This window comes from Hypanus sabinus, unplaced genomic scaffold (assembly GCF_030144855.1).
Source record: "Hypanus sabinus isolate sHypSab1 unplaced genomic scaffold, sHypSab1.hap1 scaffold_828, whole genome shotgun sequence".
In the NCBI taxonomy this organism is placed as follows: Eukaryota; Metazoa; Chordata; class Chondrichthyes; order Myliobatiformes; family Dasyatidae; genus Hypanus; species Hypanus sabinus.
In genome coordinates this window covers 164,821-184,456 of record NW_026781681.1, presented here as the reverse complement: position 1 = coordinate 184,456, position 19,636 = coordinate 164,821, and the positions used below count along the sequence as shown (strand labels likewise).

Sequence of the window (19,636 nt, the reverse complement as noted above, 5' to 3'; positions counted from 1 at the left end):
TCTCTCCCCTCTCATTCTTTCTCCCCATTAACAATCTCCCATCCCCCGCCATTCCAATCCCTCTCGACAACCGTCTTCCCCGTCCTCAATCTCTCTCCTCTCCGCATTTCCTCCTCCTGCTCTCGGTTCCTCTCTTTAGCAGCTGTCCATCTGGTGTTTGCTGCTGTCGGTCTGACCACAGCCTTCCCAACACGGGCTTCCTCTGACATCGGTTCTTTCCTGTTCGTGAGCTCAGAGACGCAGAGTGTCCCGAACAAGATGGACGGGGGCAAGACTAACGTGTATGTGAAGTTCGCAAAAACGCGCCCACAGTCTCCTTCCAACGGTGAGTTGGTCAGAGAAACGTGGGTGGGCGGGTGTGGGGAGAGAGCTCCATATTGTGTTTGATCCCGGGTGTGTGTGATCGGACGGGTGGAGGGAGCCGCACTGACTCTCACTGTTCAGTCCCCAGCTGAACAGCTAGGAGAGGCCATGAGGAGGGAGATCTTTTGGAAGGTTGGAGGGGAGACAGCACTCGGGACAGGGGAGCGGAGGCAGCACAGGGGAGGGGTGGTATAGAAGGAGGGCTATGGAATAGGATGAAGACATAGTGTTGTGGGATGTGTCAGTGAATAAAGAATGTCATAGGCAGTGCAGTGTGGAGGTTGTACCGTGGGAGGGGTGATGAGGAGGGAGCATTGAGAAAGCAGCGCTGTGGGATGGGTGGAGAATAGGAACTGCTGAAGATGGAGGACAGTGGGAGGGGCGCTGTACAAATTTTTAACCTCACTCTGACTTTTCTTACCACACTCTATCCCCTTCCTGTCCTTCTCGTCTCTCCCTCTCCCCTTCCACTCATATTCTCTACCCCGTCTCCCTCCCTCCCTCTCCTCTTCACTCTACCCCCCGCCTGCACATACCATTTTTCCCAACTACCTCCCTCTCACTAACCTCCTTCTTTTCCCCGTTTCTCGTCCCTCCCTCTCTTTCATCCGCACTGTCCAATTTCTGTCACCACATCTCTCCCCGTTTTTTCCGATTCTCACTCTACTTTCACCTTCTCCTTCTTGCTTCCATCCCCATCTCTCAACACCCTTCCCTCCCCCTCTCGTTCCCTCCTCTTCCTCTTTCTGCTGACTCTTCCCTTCATTCTCTTTCACTCTCTCATTGCGCAAACTCTCTACACTCTCCCCTCCTTTGCACCTCCCCTCTCCCGATCTTGCTCTTCCGCGTCTCTGATCCTCTCTCTCCGAACACTCTTTGCTTCCTCTCACCCTCTCGCTCCCTTCTATCTCTCTCAATCCATCTCCCTGTTAATCCCCTTGCGCTGTTCCCCCATTTTCCACTCATCCCGCACTCCACACACTCTCCCCTTCTTTATCCACCACGCCCCCTTTCTCTCTCACGCTCTCTCCCGTCTCCCTTACCCTTCTCTTCTTCCCCATCACCCTTCCTCTCTCGTTTCCTTTGTATCTCCCCCCTCCCAACTGCCCACTCCCCTCCCTCTCCCCTTCTTTTATATCTCTCTCACCCTTTTCACTGGCCTTTGACTCATACCCTGCATCGTCCTCCGGTTCCTCCGCCACTCTGCCCTCTCTCTGCCCTGTCTCTTTCCGTTCTCTCTCCCTTATTTTCTTCCATTACCCGGCCCATCCCCTAACACCTCTCCATCCATCCCCTTCACGGTCTCACTCCCCTGCTCTGTCTCACCTCTTCTCGACCCTGTCTAACCCCTCTCCCTCACGTTTTTTTCCTTGCCTTTCATCGCTGTCCCTTGTCCCCTCACTTACATCCTTCTCCCGGTGCTTGCTCCTCCCCACTCCCTGCACCCTCTCTCTGCCCTCTCTCTTCCCATTCTCTGCCGATCTCTGTACCTTTCTGTACCTCTCCCGCTTTGTCTCCCAGACGACCCGACCTCCACCTACTCAGAACTGAACTTTACAACAAAGGAAACCCTCATCGACGAGGATGAGGACCCTCTCAGTGCCTCGGGGCCCGGCGAGCTGCCAGTCACTGCACAGACAGGTGAGCGGTCGCAGTCATGACGTCATTCTGGAAGGTTTCTAATGCATCTGATTAGACCCCACTTCCTCTGGCAGCTGGTTCGACCGACCACCGTCTAGGTAAAAAATGGTGGCCACTCCCCAATTAAATCTCTTTATCCTCTCATTTGAGGCCTAAGGGCTCTTGTCCTTGGTTCTCCAAGACTAGTGAAAATAATTGCGCCCATTCACTCGGACGGTGCTCCTTGTTGTGTGGTAAACCTCAGTAAGGTTATTCCTGTGCTTCAAGGAATAAAGTCCCAACCTGCCTGACCTCTCCCGGTAAACCGGTGCTTCGAATCCAGGCAACATCTTCGTAAACTACCCTCTGCACTCTTTCCTGTTGTGAGACTCAGCCCTGATAATGATCATGCAGGTACAGAGAGATCTGTATTTGCAGAAAACTACCTGTATTCTCCAATCTGCCAAGTATCTGATTTCAGACACTGATTAACTTTGTGTGTGCACCAGATAAGTTATCCATCGTCATTGATCAATGATCACGTGTCTGTCCTTTAACACATTTGCACTGGTTCCGCTCCAGGCCAGCATCCATTTATTGCCTCTTACCAGCAAATCACATTCCGGACTTGATGTCTCCAAGTTCTCCGTCAGCTTTATCACGCAGACCGGACACATATCATCTTTCACAACTCTGCGTGTTATTCCCAACCAAAGAACATCTGACAAAGAACTTCAAATTTGGACACGGTCCCTAGCTCAGCAGATTGCGAGTGGCATCACTAATACTTTAAAATTTATTAATCACAACGTTGAGAATAGGATTTGGGATGTCATGTTAAAACTGTACAAGGCATTTGGTGTGGCCATATTTGGAGTATTGTGTACAGTTCTGGTCACTGAATTATAGGAAAGATGTCAACAAAATAGAGAGAGTACAGCGGAGAGTTACTAGAATGTTACCTGGGTTTCAGCACCAAAGTTACAGAGAGTGGTTGAACAGGTTTGTTTTTTTATTCTTTGGAGCGTAGAAGGTTGAGGGGAGACTTGATAAAGGTATTTAAAATTATGAGGGGTATAGATAGATTTTTAACCATATAATAGATATTGTTATTAAACCATATATATAATATACATATTGACGTGAATAGGCTTTTTTTTTAAATTGAGAGCAGGGGAGATGGAAACAAGAGGACATGAGTTGAGAGTTAGGGACAAAAGTTTAGGGGTACACGAGGGGGAACTTCTTTACTCAAGAGAGTAGTAGCTGTGAGGAACGAGATTCCAGTCGAAGTGGTATAGGCAGGTTCATTAATGTCATTTAAAATGGATAGGGGTACGGACAGGAAAGTGATGGAGGGTAATGGGCTGAGTGTAGATCGGTGGGATTACGTGGGAGTAAGCGTTCGGCACGGACATGAAGGGCCGAGATGGCCTGTTTCCGCGCTGTAATTGTTACGTGGTTAATTGAAGCAGAGGTTTGTGTAGAGGGCCACTTTGCATCGAGACGATAGGTCGGACGTCGGGTTTAATTTCGAAATTATAGAAAGACCATATTTATTGAGCTAGGAAGGGTTTGGCAAGTGTCATGTTGTGTTTTTGGGACTGGTGTACTTGGTAAGTTGATATGGCTGATGCCATGAACAGCAGGAGGTGTTAAATAATTAATGTCAGGTCCCCCGTCACAGGAAGCGTGTGGGGGTCCTTGGAGAGGATACAGAGGAGCTTTTGTATCAGGAGTAGATTGTGTTAAGGATGTGCTGAGGTCGGAAAATGTGTCTGTCCTTTAACGTCTCAGTACGGGACAGAGACAGACAGGAATTCCGGTGAATATTTCCCCGATCCGGCGGGGTGAGCTAATACAGCTCTATATCAGGACATGGGACAGATATAGACCAGAGGGACTGTGTATATCTCCCCAGGAATGAAATTACCGATATCAGAGTTTAAGGTGAGAGGAGGAAAGTTTACAGGAGATGAGTGGGGCGGGTGTTTGTTTCCACAGACAGCGTGGGTGACTGGAATGTGCCAGGGTTGCTGGTGGAGGCAGATCGATAGAGGCCGTGAAACAGAGATCTCGGACACGTCAATGTAGAGGGAATGGAGGGAGATGGTTGTCAGAAAGTATTTAGTTTTATTAGAACAGCAGAGAACTGTGGACAGACGGGTCTGTTATGTTCTGTGGTTTACGTCCACTTCCCGGCAGGAGAAGAGAAGAGTGATTTGAACGCTTATGGGAAGAGTAGGGGTGGAATAGATCAGGGAATATGACGATGGATTGACAAAGACAAGGAACCCATTTTTCCACAGGCAACATGGGCAGTGAACGACCCAGAAGGAGAGACAGATCAGACTCAAGCTTATCGTTAATCTTCCTTTTAACTGCTTCTCTCATTAGCATGGGCATCTGCTGGAGGATTCATGGTGAGTTTAACACCGGTCGGAACGATAAAACGGCAGGAAATAAAATGGCCAGCGTACTTTCCCAACATTACTGCGAAACCCCATTCATCGTGAATCCAACACACTGTGGTACTAACGGGCCCCTCATCATAACCACGAGGAACCTCTCACCGTGACCCCCTCCCCCCACCAACACATCCCTCAACATGATCCCGACACATCCCTCAACATGATCCCGACACATCCCTCAACCTGAGAGCGACAGATACCGTCATACTGTAATAACGACTGACTGTAACACCGACACGCCCCTCTCCGTGAGATCGCCTGCCAGGGTGACACCACACCCCTCACCAGGACACAGACCCTCCACTTACTGAGACCACGACATATTCTCAACGTAACATAGAAGTTCGCCTCACCTTGACCTGGTACGTATGTCATCGGGTCAGAGAAACACCTATCACAGTGACTCCGACACGTACCTCACCACAACAACGACATGTCCCTCACTATGACGCGGAATTAACCGTCACCATGAAACTGATGCCGACACGCACGTCACCGTCTCTCTCAGTATTACAGATCAGTCAGTCTCAGATCAGCACCGAGCCAAACCACACGCTGCTTTGGAGACAGTTTCAGGATATTTGCCTCTTCCTTACCAATATAAGAGGTGAGGCAACATCACCATCTTACCCGCTCCTCATAAGAGAGAGAGAGAGAGAAAGAGAGAGAGAGAGAGAGAGAGAGAGAGAGAGAGAGAGAGCGCAGAGAGTGAGAGTGAGTGAGAGAGAGAGACAGAGAGAGAGACAGAGAGAGAGAGACAGAGAGAGAGAGAGAGAGAGCGAGAGAGACAGAGAGAGAGAGACAGAGAGAGAGAGAGAGTGAGAGAGAGAGCGCAGATAGAGAGTGAGAGAGTGAGAGAGAGAGAGAGAGAGAGAGAGAGAGAGAGAGAGAGAGAGAGAGAGAGAGAGAGAGAGAGAGAGAGAGAGAGAGAGAGAGAGAGAGAGAGAGAGAGAGAGAGAGAGTGAGATAGGGAAAGTGCCGGTGTCTGACACCGGGAGTGTGTGATGGGACGGTGTGGAGAGAGATTCAATCAGTGTCTGACCTCTGGACTGTGTGATTCGACAGTGTGGAAGGATATTCACTCTGTGTTTGATCCTGGGAGTGTACGATGAGTTGGTGCGAATGGAGATTCAGTGTTGATTTTGTTTAAATTATTTCCAGAGCAAACATGTTCCAAGGACTGGATCACTTATAAAGAGCGGTGTTATTACGTTTCCACGTTTGAAACATCTTTCCGCAGAGCGGTGTTACAATGTTCAAAACGTGATTCAAGGCTGCTCGAAATCAGTTCAAGTAATGAAGCGGTATGTGTCAGTCTGCGAGACGATCACTCAGTAACATTAATCATCACACACCACCGGAGTCAGACACAGAGTTAACACCCCCAATACACTCCCACAACACATTCCTGGAATCAGACACAGAGTGAATCTCCTTCCACACCGTCCCATCATACACTCCCGGGGTCAGACACAGAGTAAATCTCCCTCCACACCGTCCCATCACGCACTCCCGGGGTTAGACACAGAGTGAATCTCCCTCCACTCCGTCCCATCACGCACTCCCGGGGTTAGACACAGAGTGAATCTTCCTCCACACCGTCCCATCACGCACTCCCGTGGTCAGACACAGAGTGAATCTCCCTCCGCACCGTCCCATCATACACTCCCGGGGTTAGACACAGAGTGAGTCTCCCTCCGCACCGTCCCATCACGCACTCCCGGGGTTAGACACAGAGTGAATCTCCCTCCACACCGTCCCATCACGCACTCCCGTGGTTAGACACAGAGTGAGTCTCACTCCACACCGTCCCATCACACACTCCCGGGGTCTGTCACAGAGCGAATCTCACTCCACACCGTCCCATCACACACTCCCGGGGTCTGACACAGAGTGAATCTCCCTCCACATCGTCCCATCACTCACTCCCGGGGTTAGACACAGAGTGAATCTCCCTCCACACCGTCCCATCACGCACTCCCGTGGTTAGACACAGAGTGAATCTAACTCCACACCGTCCCATCACACACTCCCGGGGTCTGTCACAGAGTGAATCTCACTCCACACCGTCCATTCACACACTCCCGGGGTCTGACACGGAGTGACTCTCCCTCCACACCGTCCCATCACTCACTCCCGGGGTTAGACACAGAGTGAATCTCCCTCCACACCGTCCCATCACGCACTCCCGGGGTCAGACACAGAGTAAATCTCCCTCCACACCGTCCCATCACGCACTCCCGGGGTTAGACACAGAGTGAATCTCCCTCCACACCGTCCCATCACTCACTCCCGGGGTTAGACACAGAGTGAATCTCCCTCCACTCCGTCCCATCACGCACTCCCGGGGTTAGACACAGAGTGAATCTTCCTCCACACCGTCCCATCACGCACTCCCGTGGTCAGACACAGAGTGAATCTCCCTCCGCACCGTCCCATCATACACTCCCGGGGTTAGACACAGAGTGAGTCTCCCTCCGCACCGTCCCATCACGCACTCCCGGGGTTAGACACAGAGTGAATCTCCCTCCACACCGTCCCATCACGCACTCCCGTGGTTAGACACAGAGTGAGTCTCACTCCACACCGTCCCATCACACACTCCCGGGGTCTGTCACAGAGTGAATCTCACTCCACACCGTCCCATCACACACTCCCGGGGTCTGACACAGAGTGAATCTCCCTCCACATCGTCCCATCACTCACTCCCGGGGTTAGACACAGAGTGAATCTCCCTCCACACCGTCCCATCACGCACTCCCGTGGTTAGACACAGAGTGAATCTAACTCCACACCGTCCCATCACACACTCCCGGGGTCTGTCACAGAGTGAATCTCACTCCACACCGTCCATTCACACACTCCCGGGGTCTGACACGGAGTGACTCTCCCTCCACACCGTCCCATCACTCACTCCCGGGGTTAGACACAGAGTGAATCTCCCTCCACACCGTCCCATCACGCACTCCCGGGGTTAGACACAGAGTGAATCTCCCTCCACACCGTCCCATCATGCACTCCCGTGGTCAGACACAGAGTGAATCTCCCTCCGCACCGTCCCATCATACACTCCCGGGGTTAGACACAGTGTGAGTCTCCCTCCGCACCGTCCCATCACGCACTCCCGGGGTCAGACAAACATTGAAGCTTTCTCCTTCCCTTCCCATCACGCACTCCAGTGCTTGGTCCCTGTACTCCGTCCCATCACTGACTCTTGCAGTAATAAACTGAGAAAAGCTCCTTAAATATTTTGTTTTATGATTTTCGGTATTAATCATAGGAACTTAATTTCACAGAATTTTGTTTTCCGCGCTCTTGTCCAGCAAAACGTTACATACTGGATTGGAAAATGCGAAAACGGGTGAGATTATGACTGACCTATGAGTTGAAATTTGGGTTTGACATAGTTCTGATGGGAGAAAATGGAATTAGTAATGGGACTGAAATAATTTTGTGGGTAAAGGGAGGGATATGAGGTAGGGTGGTAAAACGGGAGCATATTGAGGCCGATGCGTGTCTGTCGGTGAAAGAGAGGGCAGTGCAAATATTCCGCAAACTGGCAGTTGGCAGTGAGGACAGATCCGAAGACAGACATTATTTTGGTACTGACACATGCGAGTCAGGACATCGCAGTGCCGTGTGATTAATTTGAAAACAGTCGCCGGGCTGTGAGGAGAGGGAGCAACAGTGGGAATCCTTTAGTGAATGACAGAGATCTGAGGGGTGAGCCGAGGACAACTGGATTAGATCTGAGACCGATACAGGGCGGTGGCCACACAGTGGGTTAATGGGATGAGTTTGTCAACTGACGCAAGGATGTGGGAGAGAGGCAGACTAATGGTATATGTCTGGAGGCGGACTAGAGTTTATGGGGAGAGCGCGGTGTTGTGGGATATGTTAGGAGACAGACACGAAGCTCTAGGTAGAGGAAGGGGCAACGAGATGAACCTGGAACCGGCACAGGGCTGAGGGAAGAGTGTGGAACAGTGGGATTCATTTCGGGACAGACATGACTCTGTGAGGAGGTGGTTGGAAAGTAGAGTTTCTTCGGGGGCATCTTCGATTCACATGAGGACTGACAGAAGATTGTGGTGAAAATCGGTCCTGTGGGATACGGGGCTGCGGGCAGACATTGGGTCAGTGCCATTAGTCTGGGGACTGACACGGGATTGTGTGGAGACATTGGGACCGTGTTATCTGTCTGCGTACCGGCACGGGGCGGTGGGGAGAGAGTGGTTGTGTGGGATAAATTTGGGGACTGACACATGCTGTTAGGAGATAGCGAATTCATGGGATTAACCTAGAGACGTTCTCGGCTGGGGTGGTCTCTTTTCAAATTTTTAACCCTTTTGTATAGGCACGTGGCCTGGCGACTCCTGTACAATGTGTCCTCGGGGACGTCCGACTGCAGAGACTGTTACTCATACCCAGGAGGTAACCCTTGTGATAGTGATCGGCGTTTCATCTGCGAGAAGTCGGCGCCTTTGTTCCCGGATATTCCTGAAAAGATCCAGGATCTCTGTCTAATGCCACTGGAGGGGACATGAATCAAGTCACTAACCCCAGTTTCTCCTCATTCTTCCTCCTTCCCTCTCACCCCCGGTCCTTTCAAATTCCCTCCCTAACCTCTCTATCCCTCCCTCCTACTCTTTCTCCTCTTCTTGTAGCAACCATATTCACCCCACCACACACCGACCTTTCTCCCTGTCCATCCCCTTCTTTCTCACCTTTTCCCCCGTCCCATACTTTCCAACTTCCTCTACATTTCTCTCCACACCCTCATCACCCGTTATTAATTCGAACTTTCTTCTCCCTCTGCCCACCAGTTTCACCTCTCTCACCCTCCCATCCCCGTTCTCTAAACCCTTGGTCACCCTGATCTCTCTCTCTATCTCCTTTGCACCCACTCTCACCTCAATCCTGTGCCGTCTGGCTCTCGATAACCCAACCCTCATCCCGCACGGGACGGTAGTTGGGAAGGTTTCAGTCGCTGGTTACACATGGCGAGGTAGTAAATTGGATTAGGCATTGGCACAAAGGAAGATATCAGAGAATGGCAGTGGAGAATTGCTACTCTGTGTAGAGGCCTGTGACTAGTGGTGTGCCGCAGGGATCAATGCTGGGTCCATTGTTATTTGTCATCTAAATCAATGATCTGGATGATAATGAGGAAAGTTGGATCAGCAAAATTGCTGATGATACAAAGATTGGAGGTGTAGTGGACAGTGAGGAAGGTTTTCAAAGCTTTCAGTGGGATTTGGACAAGCTGGAACAATTAGGTAAAAATGACAGGAAGATTTTGATAAGGACAAATATGAGGTATTGCACTTTGGAGGGAAAGACCAAGGTAGAAAATACAGGGTAAATGGTAAGTCACCGAGGAGAGCAGTAGAACACAGTGATCTGGGAATACAGATAAAACATTCCCTAAAATTGGCGACACAAGCAGATACGGTAGTAAAGAGAGTTTTTTGGTATATTGGCCTTTATGAATCAAACTATTAAGTGTAAGAGTTAGAATGTAATGGCGAGGTTGTGTACGGCATTGGTGAGGCCGAATTTGGTGTATTGTGTGCCGTTTTGGTCACCGAATTACAGGAAGGATATTAATAAGTTTGAAAGAGTGCAGAGAAGGTTTACAGGGATTTTGCTGGGTCTAGATTATGATGGGTCTAGATAGTGAATGCAAACAGGTATTTTCCACTGAGAGAAAAGGAAACAGAGGAAATGGGCTCAGGGTGAAGTGGGAAAAGTTTAGAGGGGACATTAGTGGGGGCTTCTTCACACAGACAGTGGTTGTAATGTGGATTGAGCTGCCAGTTGAAGTGGTTAATGCGGGCTCACTTTTAGCATTTAAGGAACTTTTGGACAGATACATGGATAGGAGGTGTATGGAAGGATATGTTCCAGGTGCAGGTCAGTGGGACTAGGCAGCGAAATGTTTCGGCACAGCCAAGAATGGCCATAGGGCCTGTTTCCCTGCTGTAATATTCTATGCTTCTGTGCTTCAGCAGATGCGCTATTGGATTGTTTGCCTGAAACTTATACGTCCTGGAATCTGTTCTTTTGCATCATCAGTACGGCAAAAAGATATACAGTTAATGTAAGTTCAAAACATTAATAAACAGAGCAAAAATGTCGAGTGTGTGCTCGTGCGTTCAAATATGTGATGGCGCAGGTTAAGATGATCTTCCTGAATCCTTGTTTGTGGGTGTTCAGGCTCCTGCTATTCCTCCCTGTTGGTAGTAACGAGCAGAGAACTTCTCCCGAGTGGGGAGAGTACTCAGTGATGGATGCCGCCTTCTCGAGGCATCGCCTCTTGACAATGTCCTCGATGGTGGGGAAAGGTGTGACCGTCACAGTGGCTGCTGAGGCTGGAACCCTCTGTAGCCCGTTACTATTCTGTGCGTTGCAGCATCCACACCAGCGGCGATGCGGCTGGTCAGAAAGTTCTCCACCGAACATCCAAAGAATTTTCCTCGTCTACACTGAGAGAGCTCATCCCCTCAAACTCCTAAAGCTGTGATCCCTTCCGAACGGAGACAGCTCTGGATGGTGTTGAACCCAAATGCAGAGTCAGGTCTGGAATTAATTCAGACTCAGACTCGAAATGAACAAGCCGGCACCAACCCAAACCAAAGACGACATCATAAGCAGTCGTACTGGAGATGGAACTCCTACGGTTGAGCACTGAGTGCTCAGCTAAAGTCCTTTAACGATAGACTGTCTATGAAGGAATGTGGCACTGAATAATTGTATATCTGAATCTTAGAAGAAAAGTGACAGTTAACCGTTCTCCGGGAAATGGAGGTGCGGAAACGTCCATGTGTCCTGTTGAGTCGTGCACATGATACCTTTGTGTTTGCATGACTGTGTTGGACGGCCAAAGCTCCTCCGAGTTTCTGACGCTCAATAACCGAGGAAATGTAACTAAAGCCATAGGACACCAGGGCATAATTGGGCCATCGAGACCTTTGGCCATTTCCCCGCTGATCCGTTGTCCACTCAGCTCCAAACTCCCGCCTTCCCCCGGTATAACTTTATGCCTTCAATAATGAAGAATTTTTCAAACTATGTCTTAAATATACCGAATGGATGGTCGTCCATGTCTGCCTGAGGCTTTGAATTCCACAGATTCACCAGGATCCTGCGAAGAAAATTATTCATCATCGGCTTTCTAAAAGATATTCTGCATTTGTATTGTAAGGCTGTGTCTGATCATAGATTCCGCTGCAATTGGAAACATTCTGTCCACGTCACCGCTATCATGATCTTTCACAATCCGAAAACTGTCAATAAAGTCACCCTTCATTATTCTGAATTCCCGCGAGTACCGGTCCAGAGCCATCAGACGGTCTTCATAGGAAAAGCCACTCACTCCTGGAATCAATTCTGTGAACCTGCATAGAACCCTTTCCAAGATAACCACATACATCGTTCGATAAGGGATCCCAACCTGCTCACAATTCTCCGAATGCGGCCTCACATTCCCTCGTTAACCCTTAGCATGCTTGCTTTTACATTATCGTCCTCTCAAAATGACTCGGTGGAGGGGAACTACACGTGGGTGGAATCTGAACCGCGAGTGTGTGATGGGACTAGGAAGAAGTTTCACTCTGTGTCCGTACTAATGAGTGTGTGATAGGACGGTGTAGAGGGAGTTTCCCTCTGTGTCTGACCCCGGGAGTGTGTGATGGGACGGAGTGGAGGGAGATTCACTCTGTGACTGACCCCCGGAAGTGTGTGATGGGACTGAGTGGAGGGATATTCACTCTGTGTCTGACCCCGGGAGTGTGTGATGCGATGGTATGGAGGGAGATTCACTCTGTGTCTGACCCCGGGTCTAAGAGATAGGACGGTGTGGAGGGGCCGTCGCTCTGTGCCTGACTGTCGGAATCATCTGCTTATAAAATTTTGGCGAACGGGCAGGTTTCAATGACAGAGCATTATAAAACAGCTCCTCGCGTTTTTGAACTTTGGAAAAGGCAATATGCCAGGGCTGAAACGTGGAATGGTTTCTTTACAGCGAATCTATTGTTTGCTTCTTTCTAATTCCACATTTAGAGCAGTACGGAATCCTGGCGGGAGAGCAGAATATTCTAATTGTAGGTCGACGGACCGAAGAGAGACCTCCAGTCACACCGACGACGTCACTTATGAGGCCTGTTGAATCTTTTTAGCACTCGCCGAACACCAGGGGGCGGTACATACACCCGCCGGGAAGCCGCGCCACACTACCCCACGTTGCACAGACACTTCATTTTCTCTCCAAGCGAATAACCTCTCAATTTACACCTGAACTGGATTGAACATAACACCGCTGAGGGAGGTTTGCCTAAAAAAGGGGGAGTGCTGGAGTTTAAACTACAGTTGCAGGGGAATGAAAACCAGACTGCCATAACAGATAGCGGACTGGTAGTTGAGTAGATGTTGTTAAGTCCTCAGACAAGAGTCACGGAGAAAAATGTTGAGCCTGTTGCGACTCATGTTCTGAGCTGCCTCCATTTCAATGCGGGAAGTATTGTACGAAAATCAGATGAGGTCATGGCGGGGGTCAACGCCTGGAAATAGGATATTGTAGTCATTAGTGAGACGCCGTTGCAGGGCGGCCAGGAGCGTCAGCTCAACGTTCCCGGTTTCGGTTGTATTCGTCGTGATGAAGCGGGAAGTATTCAAAGTTGAGGGGCGGCTTTACTAGTCACATAGGATTCATTGACAAACTCAGGGAGAGAGGGGTTCACATACCTCTGACAGGGACGTTAATGTTCAGAGAATGCAGATGGTTGTTGTGCAGTCAGAAGTGATTTAGCTCAATTGGTATATCACAACGTGGTGGGCTGAAGGGTTTGTTCTGTTCGGTTATTTAAGTTCACCACTCTGCAGGAGGGGCAAAATTATAGATTTAAGCTCATCGTGTGGACAGATCAAAGACTTTGACGATAGTTTGCGAAACACTGGGAACAACCACATCACAGACAGCATAGGCAGTGAGGGAGCCACACAGCTGTCACTGTGACACCTACACACCCCTCACCATGACATGCACACAACACCAAACGGACGCTAAGCGACCCCAAACCCTGAGACCCACACGCATCTCGCCGTGACACTCTGCGTAACAGCGTTGGAACTCGAACTGGATGAACTCGGGATCATTCGGAAAGCTGAGGGCGTGATAAGGAGGACATATAGTGTGGTCTTTGCACTCACGGTGTAGGGTACAGGAAACTGGGTGAAAGACAGGAAGCTGAAAGAAGTTAAACAGCCAGAGCCAGTGCAGAGTCCCCTTCTGGCCAACCCGCACAATAACAGGTAGATCACTTTGGATGGGAGGACTTTAAACTTCCGACTTATACACTGGTGACGATAACAACCGCATATAATCGAGGATTTCGTCCGCAATACCACTTTTCCGTTCCCATAACAAAGACAACCCTATCGATACAACTCGCCAGATTTCACCCGCCTCCCTGCTGAGCCACAGAACTATAGTCAGTGACAGAGACCTGACCGGTGAGACTTTCCCCTGATTGGTCATTTGCACCTCGCTCCTCCCATCCGGAAGTATCCAGATGACCAAGCAGGGGAAAGACTCATCAGTCAGGTATCTGGCAATAACTATTGTTCTGTGGCTTAGCAGCGAATAAGGGATGAACCCTGGCGAGCTGTATCCATAGAGTTCTCTTTGTTAGGGGAACGGAAAGGAGGTGCTGTAGACAAGAAGGAGATTCCTCGATGGTATGCGGCCGTTATCGTCACCAGTGTATAGGCGAAAATGGGAGTCTGTTCTCCAAGCATATGTATGTGCAGGTGTGGCCAATATTAGAAAGAATATTCAGTTTAAGATGTGGCTAAATATTTAGGATTGCAGCGTCCATAATATGTACAAAATTTAAAGATAGCAAGCATGTGTAGCATAACAGTCAGTACATTCACGCATTATGCACACACACGCACACACACACGCATCCACACACAGACACACACACACGCGCGCACCCCCTCCCCCACGCGCACACACACACACACACATTTATACAGCTTTTGAATGCCACTGTAATTTACATTTATTCAGAACAGAGATTGTATTCTGACGAGCGAACACTGGGGGGCAGCACTGACACCTGCCTGGAGATCGCCTCACACCGCCCCCACCTTGCTCAGATCCTTCATTTCCTCTCCCACGAACAATTTTCTCAGTTTTCACCTGAACTACAATCTAACTAATATCCCAGCGGTAAGGTTTGCCATTAGAAGGGGAGAGTGGTGGTATAAACTAGAGTTGCAGGGACATGTAAATAAGATCGCCATTACAGTTAGTTGAGTGGTTGTTGGGACATATGTTGTTAAAACTTCTGAAAAGGTCAAGAAGCAAACGTTTGAGGCTGCTGGGACTCATGTTCTGAGCGGCGTACGTTTCAATGCAGGAAGTGTTGTTTGAAGGGCCGATGCGCTCAGGTCAGGGGTCAACGGCACTTAGCCTGACACGGCAGGTATTAGTGAGACTAGATTGCAGGTTGGACAATACCGTTTGCATAAGCTATGAACGAGACACACAACCCTCACTGTGACCCGGTGATGTTCTTCAGTGGGTCACTGTAAGTGTTTCGATGTCACTGCCACAACCCACATCTGACATGAACACGCCCCTCATCATGTCACTCACAAACTGACAGGCTCTGCCCCACAGCAGGATCTCACCACTCAACGATGCAAACACAGTCAGGCCCTGCACTGTAACTCGATACTGTCCTCCCCGAATGCACAACACCCTCCCTCTCCAAAACCACTCTCCTACAGCGTCACCCAACTCTTACACTACTCCCAGTCACCGTCAAACAGACTGCAGTACACCACTCCCGTCTCCGTCACCCATCTCTCGCCTACAAGCAACCCAGTCTCCGTGACCCACACACTCTGCTGCACACTTCGCCGTCTCCATCATCGCGTACGTATCCATACGCCCCGCCCCGTCTCCGTGACACACCACCTGCTGAACGTCTCCATCTACGTCGTCGCTCCACTCTCCTCCCACTCTGGGACACAGACAATTGTGCGGAGTATGAGGGAGAGATGATGTCTAATGTTTCACCTCCCCCCGTACCATAGCTATCGATCGCCAGGATCTGAATCTCTCCACAAATCTGCATGCACAGGCCGGTCATGTGCTTCCACACCGCTTGCATCAGTGTTTACATTCTCACCACCCTGTCCCTGGCGTCCTCTCTCCTCCCCTTCCTTCCTCTAACGGCAGCACACAGCCCGCTCACACACACACACCATCTCCGAGAGACACAGAAAATTCAAGACTACTGGGAAGCCGAAAGGCTGGGTACTGGTGAGTGGGGAGAACGGAGGAGGGAGAGGGTTTCGTACTTTTGCTAACTCCGGTAGGGTTTGCTGCGATGGTCCGGGAGGTACTTCACATGTCTGACACCGGGAGTGTGATGGGATAATATTTAGGGAGTTTCGTTGGTTATCAGACCCAGGAACTGCGTGTTTGGACGGTATGTACGGAGATTCACTCTGAGTGTGATCCCGCCGTGTGTGTTAAAACAACATGGAGGGCGTTGCACTCTGTGTATGATCCCGGTAATGTGTGATGGATCATTGCGGAGGGAGCGTTACTCAGTGTATGTTTCCAGGAGTGTGTGATGGGATTGTATGGCGGGATGCTCGCTCTGTCTGTGACTCCTGGCCATGGGTCTGTGAATGCCGGCCTTTAAACAGACTCCAAACAAAGACAGGAAACAAGAAAATGGCGCCTCACATGTTCTGCACCAACGGCTGAATCTGAATACCCTTTCTGTGGCCCCACTCTCCTCCACTTCCTTCCTCTTTACACAGCACACCACCCTTTCTCTGTGATTTTTTCTTTATAATATATTTTAATGAAGGAACGGCATGATATAGAATACATAATGGATTACATTTTCCTCCATTTTGCTCTTGTATCTTACCCCGAAACAAACCTCCCCTCACCCGCCCTCCCAGAGCATACAATGACTGTTAATGTATTTACTATACACACTTCACAAATACAAGTACGGACATTTCACAGCCACACCCCCACACTACTTCAAGACGATGACCCACACACATCTACAACATCTCAGATGATCCAGAATACACTCATATTACAATTCATCAACCACCCTGTGAGGTAAACGATATGCGTGTTAAAAGAGAAGCAACTACCCAAGCACAATCAAATGCCCTCAACTAGCAGGTAATTCCTTAAGACTACCAAAATACAACAAGAAAAGCCTGCATTTCGAATAGAACTTTCTCACAGACGCCCTCAGAGTGCATTTAATCTTTTCTAATTTCAGAATAAAACATTACGCCCTCTAACCAAGCAGCAGCAGATGGGGGAGTGGCAGATTTCCAGACCAGCAAGATTCTCCTACTGGCCAAAAGCGATGTAAGTGAAATGATATCCGACTGGTTTGCATTTAAACACAAAACTTCATCTGCCTCACCAAATACAGCTATAAGCGGGCAAGGTCTCAGTGTCATCCCAAATCCATATAACCATATAACCATATAACAATCACAGCACGGAAACAGGCCATCTTGGCCCTCCTAGTCCGTGCCGAACCCTTAATCTCACCTAGTCCCACCTACCCGCACTCAGCCCAAAACCCTCCACTCCTTTCCTGTCCATATACCTATCCAATTTTACCTTAAATGACACAACTGAACTGGCCTCTACTACTTCTACAGGAAGCTCATTTCACACAGCTATTACTCTTTGAGTAAAGAAATACCCCCTCGTGTTTCCCTTAAACTTCTGCCCCCTAACTCTCAAATCATGTCCTCTAGTTTGAATCTCCCCTACTCTCAATGGAAACAGCCTGTTCACGTCAACTCTATCTATCCCTCTCAAAATTTTAAATACCTCGATCAAATCCCCCCTCAACCTTCTACGCTCTAATGAATAGAGACCTAACTTGTTCAACCTTTCTCTGTAACTGAATTGCTGCAACCCAGGTAACATCCTAGTAAATCGTCTCTGCACTCTCTCTAATTTATTGATATCTTTCCTATAATTCGATGACCAGAACTGCACACAATATTCCAAATTTGGCCTTACCAATGCCTTGTACAACTTTAGCATTACATCCCAACTTCTGTACTCAATGCTTTGATTTATAAAGGCCAGCGTTCCAAAAGTCCTCTTCACCACCCTATCTACATGAGACCCCACTTTCAGGGAACTATGCATAGTTATTCCTAGATCTCTCTGTTCCTCTGCATTCCTCAATGCCCTACCATTTACTCGGTATGTTCTATTTGGATTATTCCTGCCAAAATGTAGAACCTCACACTTCTCAGCATTAAACTCCATCTGCCAACGTTCAGCCCATTCTTCTAAACGGCATAAATCTCCCTGCAAGCTTTGAAAACCCACCTCATTATCCACAACACCTCCTACCTTAGTATCATCGGCATACTTACTAATCCAATTTACCACCCCATCATCCAGATCATTTATGTATATTACAAACACCATTGGGCCCAAAACAGATCCGTGAGGCACCCCGCTAGTCACCGGCCTCCATCCCGATAAACAATTATCCACCGCTACTCTCTGGCATCTCCCATCTAGCCACTGTTGAATGCATTTTAATACTCCAGCATTAATACCTAACGACTGAACCTTCTTAACTAACCTTCCATGTGGAACTTTGTCAAAGGCTTTGCTGAATTCCATATAGACTACATCCACTGCCTTACCTTCGTCAACATTCCTCGTAACTTCTTCAAAAAATTCAATAATGTTTGTCAAACATGACCTTCCACGCACAAATCCATGCTGGCTACTCCCAATCAGATCCTGTCTATCCAGATAATTATAAATACTATCTCTAAGAATACTTTCCATTAATTTACCCACCACTGATGTCAAACTGACAGGTCTATAATTGCTAGGCTTCCTTCTAGAACCCTTTTTAAACAATGGAACCACATGAGCAATACGGCAATCCTCCAGCACCATCCCCGTTTCTAATAACCGAACAAAGTTTCGGAAAATTTGAATTCAATTAAACAAATGAATACAACAAAACAATCCGCCCACTTTCTTAGAAAGTTAGTTACATAAGGACAAGTATTTGTTCATTTCATTTGGTTCACTAGGAAAGAACAGCCGTGTAACCTGTTCCAGGCCAAAGTCAACGTGACGACTTTCACTTCCTGCTGTATACAAGCAGATTATTCAGTTCGTTTCCCATTGGGATTTGAGATCATTGCAGAGCGTGTTAGCGATAACTCCCCCGTAACTGGAGAGAATTCACTGAGAGGCTGAACAACGTCACTGGAGAGCAAGGAACGGGAAACGTAAGTGCACGACAGCGAACAACTCCGGAACACCTGGATTGAGTTCAATTTAACTGTTTTCAATGCCGCCTGTCAGCTCAGAATTCCATTGGTAATTATGATTCTCACACATTGTCCAGCTTTACTTGTCAGTTTTGATCTCGGAAAACAGTCTGATGGAATGTGTTTCTATATATTGCTCCTCACTGAGTCTCCCTAATTACAAAATTAAATAAAATTACAAAATTGTATAAAATTATTGTAGGGGTCTATATTTCCACTGGAGGATCTTTTGCCCAAACTGTTTAGTTTACAATGAGCATGTTTCACTAGATGGCCTTTAGCCTAATTTTCCCATGATGCAGCGCCATAATAGAACGAGTCCCCGCGTATCTTGGGAGCAGAATTTTAAAATGCGCAGCGGGAGGCGCAGCAGATTCCAATAGATTCAACTTTTCAGATGTATTAGCCTGCATAGCTGCCTACACCAATGCATTCCACAGATTCACCGCTCTCTGGTTAAAGAAGTAACTTCGTCCTCTGTGTTTTAATTGGATGTTCTCAATACTGAGATTCAGCACCTTGGTCCTAGTCTCAGTCACAATAGGAAATATTGTCTCCCCATATTCTTAATCTGGACTTTCCACTGTCCGATAGGTTGCAATGTGTTCTTCCCCAATTCTTCCAAACTCCAGCAAGCACAGACCCAGAGCTATTAAATTATCGTCATACATTACGATCCAACTCCTTGCGACACACGACATGACAAACCAGGTCACAGTTCAATGTCATTAAAGCAAAACAGCCCTGGGGTAAAAAAAGAAAGGAATCCCGGATTGCTTAATATTGGAATATAGATT

General features: G+C 48.4%; 2 long non-coding RNA genes across 2 annotated transcripts; both read left to right on the top strand.

Moving 5' to 3' along the window:
- The first annotated feature begins 229 nt into the window (after window positions 1-229).
- Window positions 230-4,334, top strand: LOC132390280 (uncharacterized). Its single transcript, XR_009510840.1, has 3 exons — window positions 230-325; window positions 1,885-2,004; window positions 4,293-4,334. It is a non-coding gene; the product is annotated as an uncharacterized LOC132390280 (long non-coding RNA).
- Window positions 4,335-15,627: 11,293 nt separating this feature from the next.
- LOC132390279 (uncharacterized) lies at window positions 15,628-19,138 on the top strand. Its single transcript, XR_009510839.1, has 3 exons — window positions 15,628-15,792; window positions 16,787-16,878; window positions 18,597-19,138. It is a non-coding gene; the product is annotated as an uncharacterized LOC132390279 (long non-coding RNA).
- Window positions 19,139-19,636: the final 498 nt, after the last annotated feature.